A 24,641-nucleotide genomic window follows, 5' to 3' on the forward strand; every position below is an offset into this window, starting at 1 on the left:
CTTATTAGACTGTATTGGGTGTACGTGGCAAGGTTTTAGTAGCCGTGAGGGGCTGCAGGGGTGGCCTCTCTGAGAATAGGTCAGGGGCTGCCTTATTCTGGACACAGCTGGTTCCAGCTGGCTCTGTGACAACCCCACCAAAGGCCAAAGCTGAGCCAATCATCAAAGTTGGTGGTGCCTCTGTGAAAACATATTTAAGAAAGGGCAAAAATGCCAGACAAGCAGAGGAAGAGTGAAAAACAGCAGTGTGAACACGAAAGTCAGAGAAGACAGAGGGGGAGGAGATGCTCCAGGTGCCAGAGCAGATATTCCCTTATATCCCATGGAAGAGACCATGCCAGAGCAGGTGGACATTTCCTGAAGGAAGTGCGGCCCATGAAGAACTCATGCTGGAACAGATTTTTCCTGAAATGACTGCAGCCCATGGATGGAACTGTTATGTACTGACAGTAACACCTTCATCCCCCATCCCCCCTGCGCAGCATTGGAGTCAGGACTGTAGGAGTGAAGTTGAGCCTAGGAAAAAGGGGTGGGCAGAAGGTGGTGTTTTAATTTTTGTTTTTGTTTCTCATAATCAAAATTTAATTGGCAATAAATTAAATTAATTTTACCCAAGTCAAGTCTGTTTTGCCTGTGACAGTAACTGGTGAGTGATCTCCCTGTCCTTATCTCTACCTACAAGCTTTTCATCATATTTTCTCCCCTTGTCCTGTTGAGGAGGTGAGTGAGAGAGTGTCTGGGTGAGGGTCTGACAGCTGGCCAAGGCTAACCCACCACATAAACTATGGTTACGAAAAAAAATCGAGGGGACATTTTACCCTGAAGAACTTCCAAAAGTGAATCCTGATGAGGGCAGAATCTACAAAATTGGGAAGATCATCACTGTGAAAAGGAAAGAAAGGAACAGCTCCACATGAAGTGGCATGGCTGGTCCCAGAAATTTAACAGCCTTGGGGCCTATCTTATCTGGGCTGTAACTCGGGAGGATCTGTACTAGCATCACTGGAATTTTTGAGAACTTTAGTAATTTCCAACATGGGCTGTGAAAGTAAAATGGAAATTTACTGATGCCTAAAGTCAATCATCTCATGACCCTATAAACAGCAGTACCAAGTGAGACCCTTTGAGCTCTCCTGGACCACAGTGGGCTGCACCAGAATCTCCCTCTGAGTGGGACGCCTCTCAGAGCTGTGAACTCTTAAGCTTGCATACGGAGGCCTGGCAACAGGACCTGGGCTGATCTCCAGTGCTCTTTGCTCCTCAAGGTTCGACCCTTGCCCGTTGAGACAGTCATTTACAGCGAGTATTTCACTAAACCTGGGGGGAATTTTTATAGGTGCCTTTAACTGCGCATATTTCAATAGGTACCTTCATCTGTGCATATAATGAGTATTTAGGGGTGTGTATGTGAATCAATTCAAATATTGTAGTAAACCTCATTTAATCACTTTGTAGATGCCAAATTAATCAATGATTAGTTATTGCTAAATTCTTGTGATTTTCTCCTTGCTGCAAACAAACCTTAAACTGCTGCTAGCTATTTTCTTTTTTTCCTTTTCTCCTTTATATATATTCCATTCATTTAATAAGTAATAGAGTGAACCTTGCCATCGAACTTTGTTAAATCACACTTTTATAGAATTCTATTAAAATCACTATTTGCAAATATCTTTGACGGTGATTCTTTGAGTGGCCTAACCACTCATCCGTGACAGGTGTTCAGTACACTGGTCTGGCTATGTCCTGTGCCTGATCAGCAAAGTCTGTCCTATCTTATTAAATTCCTTTCTCTTTCCTGAGTGAGGGCTCTCTATTCTGTGTGCATGTGCATGTATGGGGGTGTGAGTGCAGCAACTGGAATCAGACTGTGAGTCAGAGTGCCTGTCTGTGGTGCCAGCAACTAGAGCAAATGTGGGTGTTCGAGTCAGTGTGTGATTGCTAGCAAAGATCAAGCTGGACTAGCTGCAAATAGGTGAAGTGTCCTGGGAGCCAGGAGGGGTGAGTGGATCTCTAAGGGCCAGCTCTGAATGTTGGAGCGTCTGTGTATCATCTCTAAGGGCAAGAGCACAAGGTGATCAGCTATCAGGACCTGGAAAATCCTGACCAGCTCTGTGTGTGTGTGTGTGTGTGTGTGTGTGTATTGGGTTTGCGTGGCAAGGCTTTGGTAGTGGGAGGGCTACAGAGGTGGCTTCTGTGAGAAGATGCCAGAAGCTTCCCCCATGTCCCATAGAGCCGGTGCCAGCCAGCTCCAAGATGGACCTGTCGCTGGCCAAAGCTGAGCCAATCAGCAACAGTGGTAGTGCCTCTGTGTTAACATATTTTCGGGAGGAAAAACTGCTGTGCAACAGCAGCCAGAAGAGAGGAGTGAGAATATGTGAGAGAAACAACTCTGCAGACACCAAGGTCAGTGAAGAAAGAGGGGGAGGAGGTGCTCCAGGCGCTGGAGCAGAGATTCCCCTGCAGCCTGTGGTGAAGACCATGGTGAAGCAGGTTGTCCCCCTGCAGCCCATGGAGGACCATGTCGGAACAGATATCCGCACTGCAACCCATGGAGGATCCCACGCTGGAGCAGGTGGATGTGCCCAAAGGAGTCTGTGACCCTGTGGAGAGCCCGCACTGGAGCAGGCTCCTGGCAGGACCTGTGGCCCCATGGAGAGGAGCCCATGCTGGAGCAGGTTTGCTGGCAGGACTTGCAACCCTGTGGGTGACCCACACTGGAGCAGTCTTTTCCTGAAGAATTGCACTCCGTGGAAAGGACTCACGTTGAAGTTCGTGGAGGACTGTCTCCCGTGGGAGGGACCCCATGCTGGAGCAGGGGAAGAGCGTGAGGAGGAAGGAGCGGCAGAGACAACGTGTGATGAACTGACTGCAGTCCCCATTCCCCATCCCCCTGTGCCGCTCGGGGGGAGGAGGTAGAGAATTCAGGAGTGAAGTTGAGCCCGGGAAGAAGGGAGAGGTGGGGGAAAGGTGTTTTAAGATTTGTTTTTATTTCTCATTATCCTACTCTGATTTGATTGGCAATAAATTAAATTAATTTCCCTAAGTCAAGTCTGTTTTGGTAACTGATCTCCCTGTCCTTATCTTGACCTATGCACTTTTTGTTGTATTTTTCTCCCCCTGTCCTGTTGAGGAGGGGGAGTGATAGAGTGGCTTGCTGGGCACCTGGCAGCAAGCCTATATCAACCCACTGCAACGTTTAGCAAAATGGCAGCTCTGTGCCACAAAATGGCATCTCCCTGCCAGAAAATGGTAGCTGTAGTGAAATGGTGGCCCCCGTATATGTAGGGGAAGGGACTTCCTGGTCTGATGTACTTCTGGGTAAACTGGAAAGGGTGGCTGATCCTGCCAGCCAATCACAGCAGACCACTGGAAGAGGAGAGTGACTTCTGGGGCAAATGATATATGTGGCTGCCTGCAATGGGGCAGTAGTTCTGCCGGATGCTGGCGGTATGACACCTGTCACTTGGATAAAAGTTATACCTATATTACTGCCAGATTATAACAGTTCCCAGTTTGAAATGGAGTATCAACACACCAGGAATATATATGTGCATTATAGACAGAAATTCCTGAATTTTTGCTGCAGCCCTTTATAACACTCTCCCCACATATTAGTGTGATTTGCCTTATGTATTCAATCCAACCATCTAACTCGATCCTTAGGGAATTTCATCTTGATATTTGAGTTCAAAACCAGAAAGTGGACTACAGTAGCTGGTATTCAGAAAATAGGTAAGATTTCCGGTTTTTCTTAAATGTAAAAAAATCTCTTTTGAACAGTTAAATTTTCATTTTGCATATGTGCAATTGAGACACCAGATGTTTTGTCATATTCTTTTCTACTGAATCTCTAATCTCCCTCTCATGAAAATACTTGAGTATAGCTTTCAATGCTTTCTTGAATAGGTGCAAAACCCACACTCTTAATTGCTTTTCCTAACTACTGCTTTATTTACTGCAAGTTGTTTGATTCTCCCAAATCCAGATTGTTCCTGTGTCAAGGCGGATTTCTACTTACATAATCTTCATTGCTGGTCATTCAGAAGTTAATCATCATTATTACAAGGAAGCTCTGGAACTTCTTATATTTTTATCTGAATCTATATCATATTTGTGTTGGCCTCCCTTGTTTTAAATACCAACACAATGAATTAATTAGAAAATGAAGAGCATGAGTTACTTATTACATTGTAACATAGGCTCTTAATGTGTGCCACGTGTCAAAAAAATTCAAATTTTGTTTTATTTAATGAATTGTTACTCAATTTCTGAATTCTCAGAGTGACAGAGTTCCTTTTTTATAGCTGATGCACAGTCTTGCATCTCTTCTATCATCAGGAAAATAGTTTTAACTTACAACAGTTTTCTCTTGAATTTTCAACTTAAGTTTGTGGGATGCAGTCAGAAATGAGGTATCTTACTAGCAAATACACATTTGCTACCTCTCAACTCTACTTTCAAAATTCATTTCATGAGTCCTCATGTCTAAGAGCTAAAGATTTTTAAGCCTTCACATGCTTCTGTGCACTTTCTGTATTGAACTTTGTTCTATCATATGTTATTGTATTCCCTTTCTTCACATAAAGCATAAATATTCTCCATTTTCAAGTAAAGCCACTAGGTCTGCTCTCACTACATTTTCAGGGACACTAAATGTATCCTGAAAGCTCTCATTAGACTTATTCTTATGTGCTTCACAAGATGATTTTAGTATAGAATAGAGTTTCCACAGTTACCTTGTATTTACTGGGACTTTTTTTTTTTTTTTATTTCATATGCCCTCCAGACCGTACAGTTGCGACAGTTGCATACAACAGAATGTGTTACATAGATATATCTTATATTATGCCCAGATGTATTCTTTCAGCATTTCAGATTTTCCATTAAGAAAACCTCTTTGCTTTCTAGGTATTTTCTTTTGTAGTCTTTTGTTTAGTGTTCTTTGTCACATGTGAAAATGAATTAATGCTTAATGGGGGGGGGGGTAGCTGTGTTTAGTATATTTTTGCATTGCATGCAGTACTCCTAGAATTCTTTCTATATACTTTTAAATGAGATATTTACCTTATAGTACTATTAAAATACCTCAGATACAGTTGATGTTATGTGGCAATGCTTATATGCAAACGAAATCATTAATTCTGAATAACATTTATTTCAAACTCTCTAACCCAAAGCTTCTAGCTTTTGCAGACCATCCACAGGGCCTGGGAGGCATCTGAGCAGAGGGCATTGTGTGTCCTGCACTGTAGGGAGGAAGCTCTTGGGTCATAAGGGGAATTTAGGCATCTAAATGTCACTTGAGGTTCCTAAAACCAAATGTGATTATGTCAAATACTGGTGATGCCTGACTTCTGTAGGTACCTGCTAGGAGTGTGCTGTATTTCTGTCCTGGGGTATGCATAGACCCAACTTCATAGCACTGAGCATCTGTCTCATGCTTAAATCCCAGCGCCACCCACTGGGTTTTTACCTGTAGGCCCCAATCCAGTGTGAGCACCCAGCATCTCTAAACTGGCAGAGAGGAGGGGGAGGTTCACTCTTTTTTCTTTTAATGGCTGACTGGAGAACTCATGGCTGTTAGAAATCACTTTTCCACCTAATTTGAGCAGGTTCTGCCACCTCCCAGGCAAATATATAGGGTGAGGCATTCTCAGGTGAGCCACTCTGGACCTTCTGGTGACACTCTTCCACTTGCCTAAGTACTATGCCATTATTTATTGAAAACATGGAACAACTTTAACCAGAGGGTGGGGAGAAGCCCACCATAGAGTATCTCATCTCCCTATGACTAGGAATATGGGAGACCTGGATTCAAATCATTGCTGTTTCCTAGTCAGACATACTGTGCTTTATTCCCATTTGGAGGTACCTGGTTCTTCCAATGCTTCATACACAGACCCACATGTCTCTGAAAAGCCCAGAACTGGACACAGTACTCCAGATGTGGCTCACCAGTGCTGAGTAGAGAGGAAGGATCACCTCCCTCGACCTGCTGGCAACACTCATCCTAATGTAGCCCAGGATACTGTTGGCTTTCTTTGCAGCAAGGGCACATTACTGGCTCATGTTCAGCTTGGTGTCCGTCAGGGTCCTTCTCTGCAGAGCTGCTTTCCAGCCGGTGAGCTCTCAGCATATACTGGTGTCTGGGATTGGTCCTCCCTACATGCAGGACTTGCATTTCTGTGGTGTTGCATTTCCCCCCCTCTCCTGGACTGCTTTACGATCTCAGGAATTCCCATCAAGACTTGGCCTTTGTGCAACAAGTTTGGCAGTTAAACTCCCTTGACCGTACCAGGAACTCTTGCATGGCTAAGGTGGGAGTATCACTGACTGTACCAGGAACTCCGGTTGCCTGGCCAAGGTGAGGAATGAGAGCAGGAATAATCAGTCATCCCCTGACAGCCTTGGAACATATATCACTGTGGATCGTAACTCGGGCAGATTGGTATGGGAGGATCGGTACCAGAATTACTGGAATTTTTGAGAACTCCAGTAATTACCAACCCGGATTGCGGCCAGAATGGAAATTTACTGATGCCTAAAGTCAATCATCTCGCAACTCTATAAACAGTGGTACTAAGTGAGATCCTTTGAGCTCTCCTGGACCATAGTGGGCTGAACCCAGTATCTCCCACTGAGTGGGACGCTTCTCAGAGTTTGAGAACTCTTAAGTTTGCAAAGTTCAGAGGCCTGGCGACAGAACCTGGGCTGAACTCTGGGGGCCTCCTCACTCCTTGAGGCTCAACCAATAAGACAATCATTTGAAGTGAGTATTTCACTTAGCTCAAGGGGAATTTTTAACAGGTACATTTATATGCATATTGTGTGTGTGTGTCTGAATTGAATCAAACATTATAGTAAATCCTATTTAATCACTTTGTAAATTCAAAATTAACCGATGATTAATTGGCTAAATTCGTGCAGAAGGGCATGCAGGAAGGGTGCTGAAGATTGACCAGGGAGCAATGGTCTCCACCCAGCAGAAAGCCATGGCCTCGCTAAGCTCTGCACCCACCACGACTGACGCAGCTTCCCAGACAGAGCCCTGGCAGGAACACGCTGCCACCCAGGTGTCAGGCTGCAAGGTGTGCCCTACTCTTATGCCAGTATTGGAGGACAGCAGTGAGCACACCTGTGGGAAGTGCGCCCAGGTAGAGGAGCTCCTCTGCTTAGTGACAGAGCTCCAGGAGGAGGTGAGTAGGCTGAGGAGTATCAGGGAGAGCGAGAGAGAGAGAGAGAGATTACTGGAATTGCACCCTACCTTCCCTGGGACAGGCCCAGCAGGCAGACAGGACCCATGACACAGAAGATTCCCTATCCTCTCTCCGCCTGGCTGAACATAGTGACTTAAGGGGCAGGGGGCAATGGCGACAAGTTCCTGCCCAGTGCAGTAGGCGTGTGTCCTCTGTGACTGCCCCACCTTCCCAGGTGCCCTTACAAAACAGGTATGAAGCTCTGCAAGTGGAACCAAACGATGATGGGGACGATGGTACATCCAGCTCGGAGGTGTCGCTGAGGTTAAGTCAGCCTACGCCCTGCATCAAAACAGCTTCCACAAAGAAAAAAAGATGGGTCATTGTCATAGGAGACTCTCTCCTGAGGGGAACAGAAGGCCCGATATGCAGACCACACCCACTTCTTAGGGAAGTCTGCTGCCTCCCTGGGGCCTGGGTTGAAGATGTGAAGAGAAAGCTTCCTACCCTGGTACGGCCCTCAGACTACTATGCATTATTGGTTTTTCAGGTAGGCAGTGAGGAAGTTGCAACTAGAAGTCCAAGGGCAATCAAGAGAGACTTCAGGGCCTTGGCACAACTGATTAAGTAGTGTTCTCCTCTATCCTTCCAGTTGCAGGGAATGATGAGGGAAGACGCAGGAAGAGCCAGCAGATCAATACCTGGCTTCAAGCCTAGTGTCTCTGGCAAGATTTTGAGTTTTTTGATCACAGGTCGGTCTATGCAACACCAGGCCTGCGGGCGACAGACAGGGTACACCTGTCTCAAAGGGGGAAAAGGATCCTAGCACAGGAGTTAGCAGGGCTCATTGAAAGAGCTTTAAACTAGATTGGAAGGGGGAAAGGGGTAAAACCAGGCTTGCTAGAGATAAGCCTGGGGGCGGCACAGCAACATTTGATGGACAGTGTGCTAGCGAGGTCCTTCGGTCTGCCATCTCAGTGGAGGCAGGGGATGGAGATCCATGCGGCAGCAAAGACACAAGGGCTATGGCTGTGTTAGAAACCACGGACGCGCCTGAGAATGGTCACGTAGGAATTAGGGCTTCTCCCCCAGAAAAGGTGGCAGGAGAAATAGCCCAACTGAAGTGCATCTACACTAACGCACGCAGCATGGGCAACAAACAGGAGGAGCTGGAAGCCGTTGTGCAGCAGGAAAACTATGACATAGTTGCCACCACGGAAACATGGTGGGATGACTCGCAGAACTGGAGTGCTGCAATGGATGGCTATAAACCCTTCAGAAGGGATAGGCAAGGAAGGAGAGGTGGTGGGGTAGCCTTGGCCGTTAGGGAATGTTTTGATTGTCTAGAACTTAACGATGGTGACGATAGGGTTGAGTGTTCATGGGTAAGAATCAGGGGGAAGGCCAACAAGCAGAATTCATGGTGGGAGTCTGTTATAGACCACCCAACCAGGATGAAGAGGCGGACGAAGTATTCTATAAGCAGCTGGGAGAAGTCTCACAATCGCTAGCCCTTGTTCTCGTGGGGGACTTGAATTTACCAGATGCCTGCTGGAAATACAATACAGCGGAGAGGAAACAGTCTAGGAGGTTCCTGGAGTGTGTGGAAGATAGATAACTCCCTGACACAGCTGGTGAGTGATCATGAAATGATAGATTTTCTGATTCTTGGAGAAGTAAGGAGGGGGGGCAGTAGAACTGCCACCTTGGAAGTTTATGGAGCAGGTCATCTTGAGTGCCATTATGCAGCAAGTGCGGGACAACTTTCAGGCCCAGCCAGCATGGGTTTATGAAAGGGAGGTCCTGTTTCACTAACCTGGTCTCCTTCTATGACAAGGTGACCCACTTAGTGGATGAGGGAAAGGCTGTGGATGTTGTCTACCTGGACTTTAGTAAGGCCTTTGACACGGTTTCCCACAGCATTCTCCTGGAGAAACTGGCTGCTCAAGGCTTGGACAACTGTACTCTGCTGGGTAAAAACTGGCTGGATGGCCAGGCCCAAAGAGTGGTGGTGAATGGAGTTAAATCCAGTTGGCGGCCAGTCACAAGTGGTGTTCCCCAGTGCTCAGTACTGGGGCCAGTTCTGTTTCATATCTTTATCAATGATCCGGACAAGGGGATCGAGTGCACCCTCAGTAAGTAAGTTTGCAGATGACACCAAGCTGGGCAGGAGTGTTGATCTGCTGGAGTGTAGGAAGGCCCTACAGAGGGATCTGGACAGGCTGGATTGATGGGCTGAAGCCAATTGTATGAGGTTCAACAAGGCTAAGTGCCAGGTCCTGCACTCAGGTCACAACAACCCCATGCAACTCTACAGGCTTGGGGAAGAGTGGCTGGAAAGCTGCCTGGCAGAAAAGGACCTGGGGGTCTTGGTTGACAGCCGCCTGAACATGAGCCAGCAGTGTGCCCAGGTGGTCGAGAAGGCCAATGGCATCCTGGCTTGTATCAGGAATAGTGTGGCCAGCAGGACTAGGGAAGTGATTGTCCCCTTGTACTTGGCACTGGTGAGAGCACACCTCGAGTACTGTGTTCAGTTTTGGGCCCCTCACTACAAGAAGGACATTGAGGTGCTGGAGCGTGTCCAAAGAAGGGCAACGAAGTTGGTGAAGGGTCTAGAGCACAAGTCTTATGAGGAGCAGCTGAGGGAACTGGGGTGGTTTAGTTTGGAGAAGAGGAGGCTGAGGGGAGACCTTATTGCTCTCTACAACTACCTGAAAGGAGGTTGTAGCGAGGTGGGGGTCGGTCTCTTCTCCCTAGTAACAAGTGTCAGGATGAGAGGAAATGGCCTCAAGTTGCACCAGGGGAGGTTTAGATTAGATATTAGGAAAAACTTTTTCACTGAAAGGGTGGTCAGGCACTGGAACAGGCTGCCCAGGGAAGTGGTTGAGTCTCCATCCCTGGAGGTATTTAAAAGACGCGTAGATGTAGTGCTTAGGGACATGGTTTAGTGGTGGACTTGGCAGCACTAGGTTAACAGTTGGACTTGATGATCTTAAGGGTCTTTTCCAACCTAAACGATTCTATGATTCTTTAAAAGTCCTGTGATTCTCTCTTTAACTGTGAATAAACCTTAAACTGCTGCTAGACATATATAATCCTTAGACCTAAACCATTGATAAAGTCTAAGGTGAAGTCTGGATCCAGCTGTACCTAGGCTCCTCTCTGAGAAGGAGTTTAGAATGCAAGGGGGTCCATTCTGAACCTTTTGACTCAACAGGAGGGCCTCTTTTACCCCCTTGTATTTTCTGTCTCTGTATAAATCATTCTAATTCACTTCTACCTCGATTTTTTTTTCTCTTTATATATATTCCATTCATTCAATAAGTAATAGAGTGAACCTTGCCATTGAACTTTGTTAAATCATACTTTTATAAATTTCTATTAAAATCACTTTTTCCAAATATCTTTCATGGTAATTCTTTAAGCCCTCATTCTTTAAGCCCTCATTCTTTAAGCCCTCATCTTTTAACTCCTCATTCGTGACAATTTCCCCTTGTTGAATTCATGAGATTCCTCTCAACCCATTTCTCCAGCTTGTCCAGGTCCCTCTGAGTGGCAGCACAACCATCTGGTGTATCAACCACTCCTCCCAGTTTTGTATCGTCTGCGAACTTGCCAAGGGTACACTCTATCCCAGCGTTCATTAATTAAGATGTTGAACAGTATTGGCCCCAGTATTGACCCCTGGGATACACCACTAGCGACTTGCCTCCAACTGGACTTTGCACCACTGATTGCCACCCTCTGGGCCTGGCCATTCAGCCAGTTTTCATTCCACCTCACTGTCCACTTATCTAACCCATACTTCATCAGCTTGTCTATGAGGATGTTATGGGAGACAGTGTCAAAAGCCTTACTAAAGTTGAGGTAAATGGCATCCACTGCTCTCTCCAGTCTTCCTTTTCTGTTTATGTACTTGTGGAATCCTTCCTTGTTGCCCTTCACATCTCTTGCCAGATTCAACACCAGGTGGGCCTCGGCTTTCGTAACCCCATCCCAGCAAGTTTAGACAGGAATTCTATACCCCTCCTGGGTCACCTGCTGCTGCTTCCACTTCTTTTACACTTCCTTTTTATGTCAGAGTTCAGTCAGGAGCTCCTTGCTCATCCATGTAGGCCTCCTCCCACCTTTACTTGTGTGGTGGGCAGACCCAGCCACTCCTCAACAGGACAGGGGGAGAAAATAAGATGGTAAAGCTCATGGGTCTAGATAAAGACAAGGAGATCACTTACCAATTACCGTCACAGGCAAAACAGGCTCGAATTAGGGAAGATTAATTTAATTCATTGTCAATTAAAAATAGAGTAGGAAGGCAAGAAACAGAGACAAAACCTGAAAACACCTTCCCCCTCAACACTCCCCTTCTTCTGAGGCTCAAATTCACTCCCTCATTCCCAATTCTGTGGCAGTTTTCCAGATTATATTTTTATTTTTTTCAATCCATCGCACAGTAGCGAATCGTAGTGCAGAGGCTGTGCTTTGCCAGAGGAAAAACATGGCATGCTGAATATTAAATTTGAGAGTGCTCTCACTAAGAAGGCAGTTTTCAGTGCTCAGAAAGTTGTGACCTACATACCATCTCTGTATTATTTACCAGTGCTTTGGGGATGATGTGTTGAACCACCGAGCCTTTAGGCTAGTCCTTTTATGCCAAAATATTTATGCTGATATAAGGAGAGCAGAATTTGTTCCAATAGCTCATTGAATTGAAAAATTAATTAAAATATATGTTGGAAAAGGCATTTGGCATTGACTTTGACCAAGTAGAGGAAGAAAAGATGGTAAACCCTTGATTACTTTTCATTCTGTTTATCTATCTCATAGTTCAAAATTATTCCATATTTTAGTTGAATTTTGGCAAGTTCTCTTCTGCTGTTCAGTACAGGAAATGAAGAATGGGAGAAAGAGGTGGGAGGAGAGAACCAACTGTTTGCCTAATTATGCTGGGTGCATCTAGATGCCAAAAATGCATGGGGGCATGTAACATGATGAATGTTGCTGTCTCAATCTAACAGCTTTTTAATAGATTCATCTGTCAAATCCCACTGCTATTAGCATATGATTTTTAAATTAATCTCAGTTTTTGGTTTATTTCTTTCTCAAATTATCTGTTTACAGGGTACCTTATTAATACTTCTAAAGTAGTGTAAAGAGAATTGGAGGAGAAAGCTGCACCTGGGGAACTGAACAATTTCAGTTTTACAGCCCTTTGAGCTTTTCTCCTTTTATAAGGATATAATTACTAAAAATTCATTGGGGACAGCTAGACATCTGCTTTTGCAGAGAAGTTTACCATGAAGATGGGTTCTGTCAGCCATACAGGGGATTTGCATGTGCTTGAATCATTGGAAACAGGTCTATTTATGTGGACTCCCTCCAGATGCAAGGGGAAATTGAAAACCAAATTACTGGTAAGATTGTATACCTTTGTAGTAGGAAAATTAGCATTTGTAGAAATATCCAATTCAAGTATAAACAGTGCTATCATTATCCTTTCCACTTTCATCAGTTAATGTCTAAGATATCCTTATATTAAGATTTAGAATAGGTGATCCAGGTTCTTTCTTCTACAGTTAGAAAAAATTGCAGCAAAGAGGGTAAATATCTGCTATCACGTATAAAAGCACTTTCCACCTCCTTAAGTGACTGCAATTTACAATTACAATTACAACTTGTAATTTATACTGGAGCTTTTTGCATGATTGATTCAAATAGAAGATTGATTCAAATAGAAGTGCATTCTGACGTAATGAAAAACAATTGTGTTTTAGTTCTCTTGAAATATATACGGTGTTTTTTTTCCCTTGAGTTTCCTCCCCTACTGCATAATCCCCAGCAGAATTTGGATTTCACATTGATTTATATAAAACAAGAGTTGACCTTCCTGCACTTTACCTCTGCCGATTCTTTCTCTGTTCATCATTTCTGTGCATACTTGCAAATATACATCCAGAACCTTAATGACTTTTAATGGGCTGTACATCAACATAGATTTTTTTTTTTTACTGGACCTCATCAGAATGATCACTGATCATCTGTGATTCTGATGGACACAATTAGGACAAGCATATGAATTTGTGAAATAAAGCAAATTGTTTACATGGCCAATTAATGCAGTCCAGCAGGAGCTTATTCACATCTGGCCAGATATAGCTAACTAATTGAATCTGTAATTTAAACACAACTAGTTGCCAAAAAAGTTTGACTTCATTTGTTAACTCTGTCCTCTTGAAGATGTTACTTTAAAGACTCAATGTCAAGCTGGAAATCCAGATCAGGTTATCAAAACCCAGATTCTGGGTTTTCCCTGTGCTGTTAAGACTCATTCCCCTCACTCCTTTCTCCTGCCCTCTGTTGTAATGCCAAACTCTTTTACCATTTAATCATTAATGAAATCATACTATTAATATTTTTTCCCCTATGACATCATCTGTGTCCTGTTTGGATGTTTTTCAGCAATTTGTAAATGGTCACCTACCTGAAATGACTAAATTTATAACTCCATGAATTAGATTCACAATGCCCTTTTAGAAAAAAGTTTAAAAGAATTAAACAGTGATGTGTTCTAGAAAATGTTTACTGTTCAAGTTATATTTATTTCTGGAATATACAACATGAACATTATAATCTGACTGCTGGTTCCCTAATATCACTGATTTTGATTGGTTAGATTATTGAGGTTGGGGGCTGGAACTCTCTATCCTGGAGTTGCGGAGAATTTCTGATGAAACCATTCTTTATTAGGAAAATTCAGTGTACCACCACATAGAGTTGCAGAGTGACTGTCTAGACAGCAATGATGATATAGAATTATATAGCATTTTTAAGATATATACATCTGAAAGACATACAAAATGCTTTATGCTAAATAATCATTGAGGATTTCACAGCATACTTGGTTTACAAATCTTCTTAAATGTAAAACATGAGTATTGCAAAACTGGGTGTTCTCTGCCCAAATGCCAGGATATTTTTGAGACTGAGATAGCTAGATAGAAAAAAAAAAATCTGATATATAACTTTTTCTTACATTTTGCTTATATTTACTCTGTAGTTTTTAAGTATAATTTTTGGTGGGATATCTTTGTACTCAAAGGCATACCATATTCAGGGGAGGCTGTGAATGGGTAAAAGTGACAGCTGCCTTCCAACACTAAGAACATATATTAAAAGGTTACAGACAATATCTACGGGGAATTTTCATTATGGATTTTCATTTCCCTGCTGTGCTGATGTGTGATATACATTCCCTTCATCTCTGCCATTTGTGGTGCTATTTGGTCCTAGTCATGTCATTATGTGGGAATCTCAGTCTTCTATTGAAAAAGGACACTTGTGGAGAACAACTTGAAATGTGACTTAAAAAACAGGAAGGCCAACAATAAAGACTTCATGGACCTGACCCCTGACCTGTGTATATATGTAATTCCTGTGGATATGTGTGATTATCAGTGTCTTTGCTGGGCTGTTTAATATCTGTTTGACTGAAAAAATAAACCCCTCTTTAATTTTTCCCTTCTTGAAAGTGCCATTTCCCACATATTTCATTCAGATGCTTTACTTAAAAGATGCCAGTCTTCAAGACTCCTAAGTGCCATTTGTCCACATATTTGTGCTTGTGCATTTGCTTTCTCACTTTGATAAAATTATATAAGATCTTAAAACCTTCAACATTTCCCCCCTAGTTAAAAAAGTTTTCAGCAGCTCTATGCTTTCCCACTGATATATGGCTCATGGCCCTCATAACTGAGAAAATCTGGAAAGAGGCTTGGAAATAGAGGAGTAAATTCCAGGGTTTAACATAAATTTGCAGGAGCAGGCAAGCTTTGAGAAAGGAACTTATAAAGCACAAGTGGTTAATTGGTTTTCTGTGCCATTTCTGGCATTCTTTGGAGACCAAGGATCTTAGAAAGAATATGCAAGGTTTTTGTGGGAAGAGACTTTATATGAAGAAAAGCTTTGTATTTCTGCACCCAGATGTTTAGATTTTGGTGACTGCCCCAGTTTCACAAGGTATCTCTGCTGATACTTTGCTGTCCTCATTCCTGCCTGCCCTCTGGAACCCTAGTAATCACAGGCTCCCTACATTTCTGCCCATCTGCATGCCTTATTTCAGTGCTACACTATTACCACACAGCCCTGCTTGCTTTTGTGTCTCCCATCAAAATGAAGACATGAGTGTAAATAATGCACCCTTCACACATCTAAATTCTGTAACAAACACCTTCACAAAAGTTAATACGGCATTTCAGATAAGCAACAGTCACTGCTTTACTCGTCAGGTTTATTTTTCACCTGTTATTCTTAGGGACAAGGACACATCACAGCTGTCATTTGAGGTTTGATATCATGCTTACTTGTGAACACTGATGCAGTATTCACTACAAAATTGATGAACAGTTACATTCCTGTATTAATATAAGAAAAGGTATAAACCACATACAAGGCTGGAGCTGGGGCTGCTGCACATGTGGTGTTTAGGAAGAGACAGGAGTTTCTCATAGAGCAGGTGGCAGCAAGAAATAGATGGTAAAAAGGAGATAGCTGGACATGAGGAAAAGAACTGATTTGTTGATTGTAAATGGACTGCTGAATCTCTTGAACTGCCCATTTCTTTTCTTCTTACAGTGTGCATTGGCAGGATGTACAGTCTAGCAAGCTTCACTCACAATTAATATTTTCCAGTGTGGGAATGTTCTTACATTTAAAGCATGATTCATCTTCAAATACATGATGCACATGCACATTTGTCCTTTCTTTAAAATGTACCAGAAACGAGTTTTCTTGCTTTTGCCCTTCCGATTCTCTTCTCCATCCCACTGTGGGGGAAGTGAGTGAGCGGCCGTGTGGATGCTCAGTTGTTGGCCAGGGTCAACCCACGACAGTCCTTTTTGGTGCCCAAAGTGGGGCTCAAAGGGCTTGAGGGGTTCGAGATAAAGATAGATTTGATTGGACTGTGCTAGACTGAATTTATAGCTGTTATAGCTGTTTAGCTGTTAATTGGCAGGCTTCTGTGCTTGCCATGGGGCTTGCTTGCTTTGCTGTATATTAGAGTCTAGGGTTTGTTAGTGGCTTCTTTTGGCTTTTGCTGCTTGCTGTACTTCTTATCATCACACTCTGCTGTGCCTGGGAACATTTTGATAACAGCAGTGGCTATGCGCCTAGTCAGGTTGGGACTGAGAGATAATATTTTATCAGTGATTCTTTTTGTGTAGAAAGTACTGCTGCTCTGAACATTACTACTTTTTAAAATGTTAATACTGACCATAATCTTTCACTGTTGTAAGATATAGATAGGGTAGTGAAGAAACTTAAAAAATTCTGTTTAGCACTGAAAAGTGTTATATCAAACACCCTGGACTATGAAATTCTGTGTTCACACAACAGGTTTGACTCTGATTTGCTAGCGGTGGCAGTGTTCTATAGGCTTCCCTTTCCACACACCTGTCCCTGAGCTCTGACTCAAGTTCCTTGACCAGTGAGAACACGGTTCACTGACCTATCTTCTGTATTCCTTACCTGTCTGGATGAGTCCCCCCATGCAACTATTTGTGAGTCGTATTTATGCATTTATGTCAATAAACCTCAAATAGGCTGCCGAAACTTCACAAGTATTGGCTTTTAAGAAATTACACATTTTAGGATATTTAATATTCATTCTTTCTGTATGGAATCCCACAAGAATACTAATGCTGTAAATCAGACTTGGCATGTAATTGTCCTTTGACACACGGAATGGGTTAAACATTAATCTTCCTTCTGTGGATTTACATTTGCATCTAGGAGTAGAAGGGTTATTCAGCTGTCAGTTGTTATGTGCTGACACTTTTCTGCCTACTCCATTTCCTAGCAATTCATCATCACCCCCATACACTGTTTGATGTGGAAGCTGCAAGAGACTAAAGATGTTTAAGATTCAAAGTGTGTTAAGATTATTCTGAATATCCATTATCTGAACCCACAGTTAGGAGTAGGGGTCATGGCATAACAGAGGGCATGGAAGACTAGTTCTGTGCTAGTAAGGAAATAATCCACTGTAGCTGAGAAGCAGAATTAAGTGAGAAAGTGATGACAGAGCCAAATCAACCAGGGAAGAATTAGCAACCAAAAGGAAGGAGAATAAAAACAATAATGAAAAACCTGGCAAAAAGATTTGAAAGCATAGTTGTCTGTGATTCTCAGAGCCAGTGGTACTCCCTCTAGTGGAACAGCTGCAATTTAAGTACACTTGATTTTTTAGGAAATGGAAAATGGTTTTGAGAAAGTTGGATTCCTGAGGGTTGACAAGAAAGACTCAGAAAACTGAAAAAGGTAATGTTGCAAACAGGCATTTTCCTGCATGATTCAGTTCAGGTGAGGCATATGGGAGGCAAGCATTCAAAAGGATATGAAGAGAGGATAGCAGCAAAACTAAGGCAGAATAAAGACAGAGTTCAGCAGATACAAGAGAGTAGTGTATATAAAGAGAAGAAAAGCCTGAATCCCTTTTTTTCTAAAAGAAAAAATATGAAAAAAATGGCAAAAGGCATTAGAAAATGCAACACTAATTTCTGTAAGAAGTGAGCAGCGTAAGAAAATAAGACGACTGTGAGAAATAAAAAGTGACAGAAAGTTTGCACTGCTGACATCAGAAAATTTCTCCTGAAGTGAAATACTTGTCTCTAATTTAGTTAAACTTATGTTATCTTCTATCTAAAAGTCTGTATTGGGTGTATGTGGCAAGGTTTTGGTAGCGGCAGGGGGCTGCAGGGGTGGCCTCTGTAAGAAGAGGTCAAGGGCTGCCCAGTGCCAGACAGAGACAGTTCCAGACGGCTCTGCAACAGCCCCACCACTGGCCAAATCACAGAATCACAGAATGGTTGAGGTTGGAAGGCACCTCTGGAGGTCATCTTATCCAACCCCCCCTGCTCAAGCACAGACACCTAGAGACAGTTGCTCGGGACTGTATCATCTAGATGGTTTTTCAATATCTCTAAGGAGGGAGACTCTACAACCTCCCTGGGCAACCTATTCCAGTGCTCAGTCACCCTCACAGTAAAAAAACCTGTTTCCTATGTTCAGATGGAACCTCCTGTGTTTCGCTGTGTGCCCATTGCCTCTTGTCCTGTCACTGGGCATCACTGAAAAGAGCCTGGCTCCATCTTCTTTGCGCCCTCCCTTCAGGTATTTATATACATTGATGAGATTCCTCCTGAGCCTTGTCTTCTCTAGGCTAAACAGTCCCAGTTCTCTAAGCCTTTCCTCATAGGAGAGATGCTCCAGCCCTTTCATCATCCTTGTGGCCCTTTGCTGGACTCTCTCCAGCATGTCCATGTCTCTCTTGTACTGGAGAGCCCAGAACTGGACACAGGACTCCAGGTGTGGCCTTACCAGTGCTGAGTAGAGGGGAAGGATCACCTCCCTCGACCTGCTGGCAACATTCCTCCTAATGCAGCCCAGGATACCGTTAGCCTTCTTTGCAGCAAGGGTACATTGCTGGCTCATGTTCAACCTGGTGTCCACTAGGACCCCCAGGGCCTTTTCTGCTAAGCTGCTTTCCAGCCGGTTGGCCCCCAGCATATATTGATGCCTGGGGTTGTTCCTCCCCAGGTGCAAGACTTTGCACTTCCTCTTGTTGAACTGCATGAGGTTCCTGTCAGCCTATTTCTCCAGCTTGTCCAGGTCCCTCTGGATGGCATCATGACCCTCTGGCGTATCAGCCGCTCCTCCCAGTTTGGTGTCGTCTACAAAGCTGAGCCAATCAGAAAAGATGGTGTTGCCTCTATGAAGAAATATTTAAGAAAGGGCAGAAAATGCTGGGCAGGCAGAGGAGGGAAAAAGAATGAGAAACAGCAGAGGGAACACCAAGATCAAAGAAGGAAGAAGAGGAGGTACTCCATGGTGCTGGAGCAGGTATTCCCTGCACCCTGTGGAAGAGATCACGCTGGAGCAGATATCCACTGCAGCCCATGGAGGACCTCACACTGGAGCAGATGGATACTTCATGAAAGAATTGTGGCCTGTGCAGTGCCCATGATGGAGCAGATTTTCCTGACAGGAGCTGCAGCCCATGAAGAACCCATGCTGGAGCAGAGTTTTTCATGAAAGACTGCAGCCCGTGGGGAGAGCCCGTGCTGGAGCAGGGGAAAAGTGTGAGAGGGAAGGAGCGGCAGAGAGAAACTGCTATGTACTGACCATCATCCTCCTCTCCCCCCCTGCACCACTTGGGGAGGGGTGGAGGAGTCAGGAGTGATGGAGTAAAGTTGAGCATGGGAAAGAGGGAAGGAAAGGCGTTGTTTTAATTTTTGTTTTTGTTTCTCATAAGCAAAATCTATTTTAATTGGCAATAAATTAAATTAATTTTCCCTAAGTCAAGTCTGTTTTGCCCACGACAGTAATTGGCAAGGAATGTCCCTGTCTGTATCTTGACCCTTGATCTTTCTTATTCTGTTTTCTTCCCCTGTCCTGCTGAGGAGGGCGAGTGAGCGAGCAGCTGGGTGGGAGTTTGGCCCTTAGCCAAGGTTAGCCCACCACATACATGCTACTTAGCACCAATTCACATTCAGAAGTACCAAATAATTTTATGTATAGTCATAGGGCTGAGACACTCAAGGGCAAAATTCAGAAATATCCAAGTGTCAAAGAGTACAGAATGCCACAGAGCTGAAGTTTCAAAAAACACAACATTTATTTAAATCCTGAAGTACCTAAATTTAAGTACATAAATCTTAACAGTTTATTTTATGCATCTGTGGTATATGCACTTTAACTGTTTTGGTTTTGTTTGCTCTTGATTGCTTTGTTATTTGTAATTTCTTGTCAAATCTTTTGTTATAGATCATCAATGCTACAATGGTTCTGGAGCAGATTATAGAGGGACAGTCAGTGTTACCAAATCTGGCCACACTTGTCAACTCTGGGACTCTCAGAAGCCCCACAACCATGATCTGACAAGCACACAGTTTCCAGAGCTAGGCGGAGGACACGCATATTGCTGAAATCCCGGAGGCCAGATGGATGGGCCCTGGTGTTTTACAAAGAATAAAAACATACACATGGAACTGTGTGCCATACCTTCTTGTAGTATGTACTCTCTTTCTTTTTTCCCCTACTACTGTCCTAAATCCTGTGTAGTTTTAAATATGTCATATCATTACAAGTATGATTCACTTAGGTTATACTTTCAAATGTTTCACTTGCTGTAGTGTGGCACTCATTTAATATTTTCTTGAGACCAGAGCTTGTAACTGAAATATTGTGCTACTTTTTTAATTACTTATTGAAGGCTCAAGCAGAGATAATAATTAGTGGTACTGTTGTGGTTTGGTTTCTAACTTGTTAAATGTCATGCCTTGATGTATTTATCATCACCTGTATGTGTTTGGTTTGCTAGCATTATTCAACAGTATATTGCTTTCACTCTGTATGGCATCTTGCAGGCAACAAGGATTTTCAGATCCTGTAGAGGGATCTATGCACTATGCTTGGTTGTAAGGAAACTACAAAATACACAGAAACAGAGATATAAAATAGATTATTGTCTCAGAAATGTCCTACATTATCTGCTTGTGGATCAGTACTGCACTACTGTTAGCAAAAATAAAAAGGAGCCTCTCACAGCTTAATACAGTCCCATTTACTTCCCTGTACTGATACAGATTTCATTCTAGAGTTGTTACAGTGGTAATAGTCTTTAGACACCACAAAGCAACTTAATACTGTCCTCATTAGGAAGAAAAGCATGTTTCCTGCAGCAAATGTACCATGAAAGCCATAAAAGTGGTTTCACTATAGATTGCCTGGATATCTAAGAGTACTCAAAACTGATATGAAATTTCTGAGTTACTTCACTTTTTTACAGTAACATGATTTGACATATATAATAAATTTCTGCATTGAATCAAACATGATGTAAAGGTAACACTGGGATGTGGTTTCAGTAAAAGTAGTAGTCACAAATAGCAAAACCCCTGATTGCAAAAGATATCCCAGGCAGTTCCAAGAAACCTTTTGGATGTCATTATGCTTCCCTAGAGTCTCTAAATATCAAGAAAAAAGTATTTTAGAAAGGTTCCAGAGCAGTCTTATTAAATCTATTGACAGCCTTTTCATCTTTGTCTTACAGTAACATAAGCATTTTAATTCTATTAAGTACAAGTAATATCTCTGACAGCAAGAAGTGAGATTTCTTTTATTCTGGGCAGAAGTAGTATCAGTGGAGGTAAACTACAGGGCAAAGTGCTGATGAAATGTCTGAAGTTGAGTGAGAAGGCCAGATGACAATGTTGTGCTTCAGTTGATTACATTGAGATCAGCACATTATATACTATGATCGAGACTACTCACTTATTTTATATACACTGAACAAGATAATGCAATGATAGTCAGGTCTATATTCTGCAGTTTCTACAGCAGGAAACCTAAAAAATAATGTGAAATAAATCATGTACTGGTACAGTTAACACAGTGTTAAATGTGGGACTCTTAGTTTATCTTCATACTGCTTGCTGCTATGTCCATTCAAATTTTTTTGAAACATTTAGTGGAAAATTAATGTGTGAGGGGAAAAAAGCATGGCTTCTGTTTTCAAGTTATAGGAGTTTACTTTTCATTTAAAATTTAGTGTTAATAATCACATTCTAGTGCTTTTTATTTTTTTACTGTTGAATGCATTAAAAATACTTATTATAAACAATGAATATTTCTGTGCCTGACAGGCCCACATGACAACAGCAAAATGGGAATCCTCTACATCCTGGTTCCCAGCATAGCTATCCCTTTGGTTATCACCTGCCTTTCCTTCTTGGTCTGTATGTGCAGGAATAAACAGAAGGCATCTGCTGCTACACTGCAGTGTCGCCAGCTGATAGCACCGCCTAGACAGGACATGGAAATGCCACTCGTTAGTCAGCATAAACAGGTATTTCTTGCAGAATTTGCTTAGGCCACAGTTTTCCAAAGTGTCATGATTTTCAGTGTCTTAGAATTTCAGTGTTCAAACTGAGTCATGTTTTAAGGGACCTAATCTTCATAATGTGATGGCCATCTACTTCAGTAAAAAACAGGTCTTGCTGTCACTAGCTGTATCTAGAAATCCTGGCCTCAGGCAATAGCTTTCAGTACAAAATATTTTGACATCTGCACTTAACTGTTAATTCCCATTTTGCCTCGTCTCAGTGACCAGAAATGTAATTTCTAATCCAGTCTTCAGTTTGTAGCTCATTTTTCCTCATGGTAATAGCATGTCTGGTTTGCTTGTTTCAAGCAGAATGCATGATAGGGTTTCTTTTCTAATCTGTCTGCTCAGTGTTCTGGTATTCTGAACCGCCACTGAGCTGGGAGCTGAGCCTAAATGCAACAGGTTTCTAAGTCACAAAGGACAGTGAAACAAAATTACTTTTAACTTCTGTCTACAATCTTTGCTCTTGCATATAATTTTCTGGGTTAACTAAATGATCTCCATATTAAAATCCTGTTCAGATCTAATGTTGAATATTTAATCATAGTATTTACAAGACAGAAGTTCTCAAAAACAATACTCAGTTTGGAACAATTGCCAACATCTGTTCAGGAAACTGCAAGATGAGCAATTACTAATTGTAACAAATTGCATTGATTTTGTGCATTAAGGGGGAGGTTTAATGGCTGGAGTCTGGGCTGTGCTGGAGATTGGTCCGGTTCAGTCTGTTGGGGACTAAAATCACAGCTTGTTCCCAAATCACCTGTTAAGGCCTCTTTCCAGCCTGCCTGGTTCCCTCCTGCTGCTGTGCCCTCTCCGTGAAGCTGTGCTGGCTGCGTGTGGCTGAGCCTGGAACTCCTCCAGCCCATGTTGTTCAGGCTAGACTTATGAAATCCACCATCACAAACTCCCTTGCTTCTTCTGCTGGGCCAGAGAAGGAAGGCAGTCTCTGGGGATTTCTTTACTCTTGGCTTTGCCCCCTTTTCCCTCTTATAGAACCCAAAGAGAGAGGGTTCATTCCTCCTTCTGCTGAGAGGGATATTTCAGTCCCCTCCAAAAGGCTGCTGTCTCCTGAGCTGGTACCCATGGCTTTTCTGATAATCTCCAATGGGCAGTTGTTGTGGTTTAACCCCAGCCAGCAACTAAGCACCACACAGCCGCTCGCTCACTCCCTTCCACTGGTTGGATGGGGGAGAGAATCAGAAGGGCAAAAGGGAGAAAACTCGTGGGTTGAAATAAGAACAGTTTAATAATTGAAGTAAAATAAAATAGAACAGTTTAATAGGCAAAGCAAAAGCTGTGCACGCAAACAAAGCAAAGCAAGGAATTCATTCACTACTTCCTATCGGCAGGCAGGTGTTCAGCCACCCTCAGGAAAGCAGGGCTCCATCACGCGTAACGGTTACTTGGGAAGACAAGCGACATCATGCCGAATGTCCCCCCCTTCCTTCTTCTTCCCCCAGCTTATATACTGAGCATGATGTCATATGGTATGGAATAGCCCTTCGGCCAGTCTGGGTCAGCCCCCCTGGCTGTGCTCCCTCCCAGCTTCTTGTGCACCTGGCAGAGCATGAGAAGCTGAAAAGTCCTTGAATTAGTATAAGCACTACTTAGCAACTACTTAGCAACAGCTTAGCACTACTTAGCAAGAACCAAAGCATCAGTGTGTTATTGACATTGTTCTCATCCTAAACCCAAAACATAGCACTATAACAGCTACTAAGAAGAAAATTAACTCTATCCCAGCTGAAACCAGGACAGCAGTGCACCTCTGGGCATGTCTGTTGTGCAGTTGCAGTTAATAGGTGTCATTATTTGACATATTTACTCTGAATTAATTATTCTTTTAGCTTGCTGAAAATATGGTGGCTTCTTTGTAAAAATAATTATATTCATCACCTTGCAGCATAATTTAATTTACACTTCTGATAATGGTATAACTCATTCCAAGGTTAGCTGTAAAATCAATATACTGTTGTGAATATACAAAAAGCTGAAAAGTCATTTTGACCCAATTTATCTTCCTGTGGGAGCATCTAACCACTGGGAGCTTTTCTTTAATGAAAGCTTCTGTTGTTTAGAAAACACTGCTTTTTTACTGGAGCTTTTTGTTTGTTTTGTTTCAGGCTAAACTTAAAGAAATCAATCTGTTGACTGTGCAGTTTATGAAGGAACTAGGAGAAGAGAGTTTTGACAAAGTCTACAAGGGGTATCTTTTTGGTATGACACCAGGTGAACAGACACAAGCTGTTGCTATCAAGACACTTAAAGACAAACCAGAATTGGTTCTTTTGGGAAGAATTCAAACATGCGGCAATGCTGGTTACAGCACCCAAACATTGTTTGCTTGCTGGGAATAGTGACAAAGGAACAACCCATAAGCATGATTTTTAGTTATTGTTCTCATAGTGACCTCCATGAGTTCTTGGTGATGAGATCCCCTCATTCAGATGTTGGCAGCACTGATGATGACAAGACAGTAAAATCTACTCTGGAACCAGCCATGT

At 42.9% G+C, this 24,641-nt stretch overlaps 1 long non-coding RNA gene and 1 pseudogene across 1 annotated transcript; both read left to right on the forward strand.

Moving 5' to 3' along the window:
* The first annotated feature begins 1,951 nt into the window (after positions 1-1,951).
* LOC148054141 (uncharacterized) lies at positions 1,952-3,043 on the forward strand. The gene is made up of 2 exons (XR_015707628.1): positions 1,952-1,998; positions 2,231-3,043. It is a non-coding gene; the product is annotated as an uncharacterized LOC148054141 (long non-coding RNA).
* Positions 3,044-3,659: 616 nt separating this feature from the next.
* Positions 3,660-24,640, forward strand: LOC104014600 (tyrosine-protein kinase transmembrane receptor ROR2-like; annotated as a pseudogene).
* Position 24,641: the final 1 nt, after the last annotated feature.

This window comes from Nipponia nippon, unplaced genomic scaffold, assembly GCF_047370975.1.
Source record: "Nipponia nippon isolate SJK-2023a ecotype South Korea unplaced genomic scaffold, ASM4737097v1 scaffold_33, whole genome shotgun sequence".
NCBI classification, from domain to species: Eukaryota; Metazoa; Chordata; class Aves; order Pelecaniformes; family Threskiornithidae; genus Nipponia; species Nipponia nippon.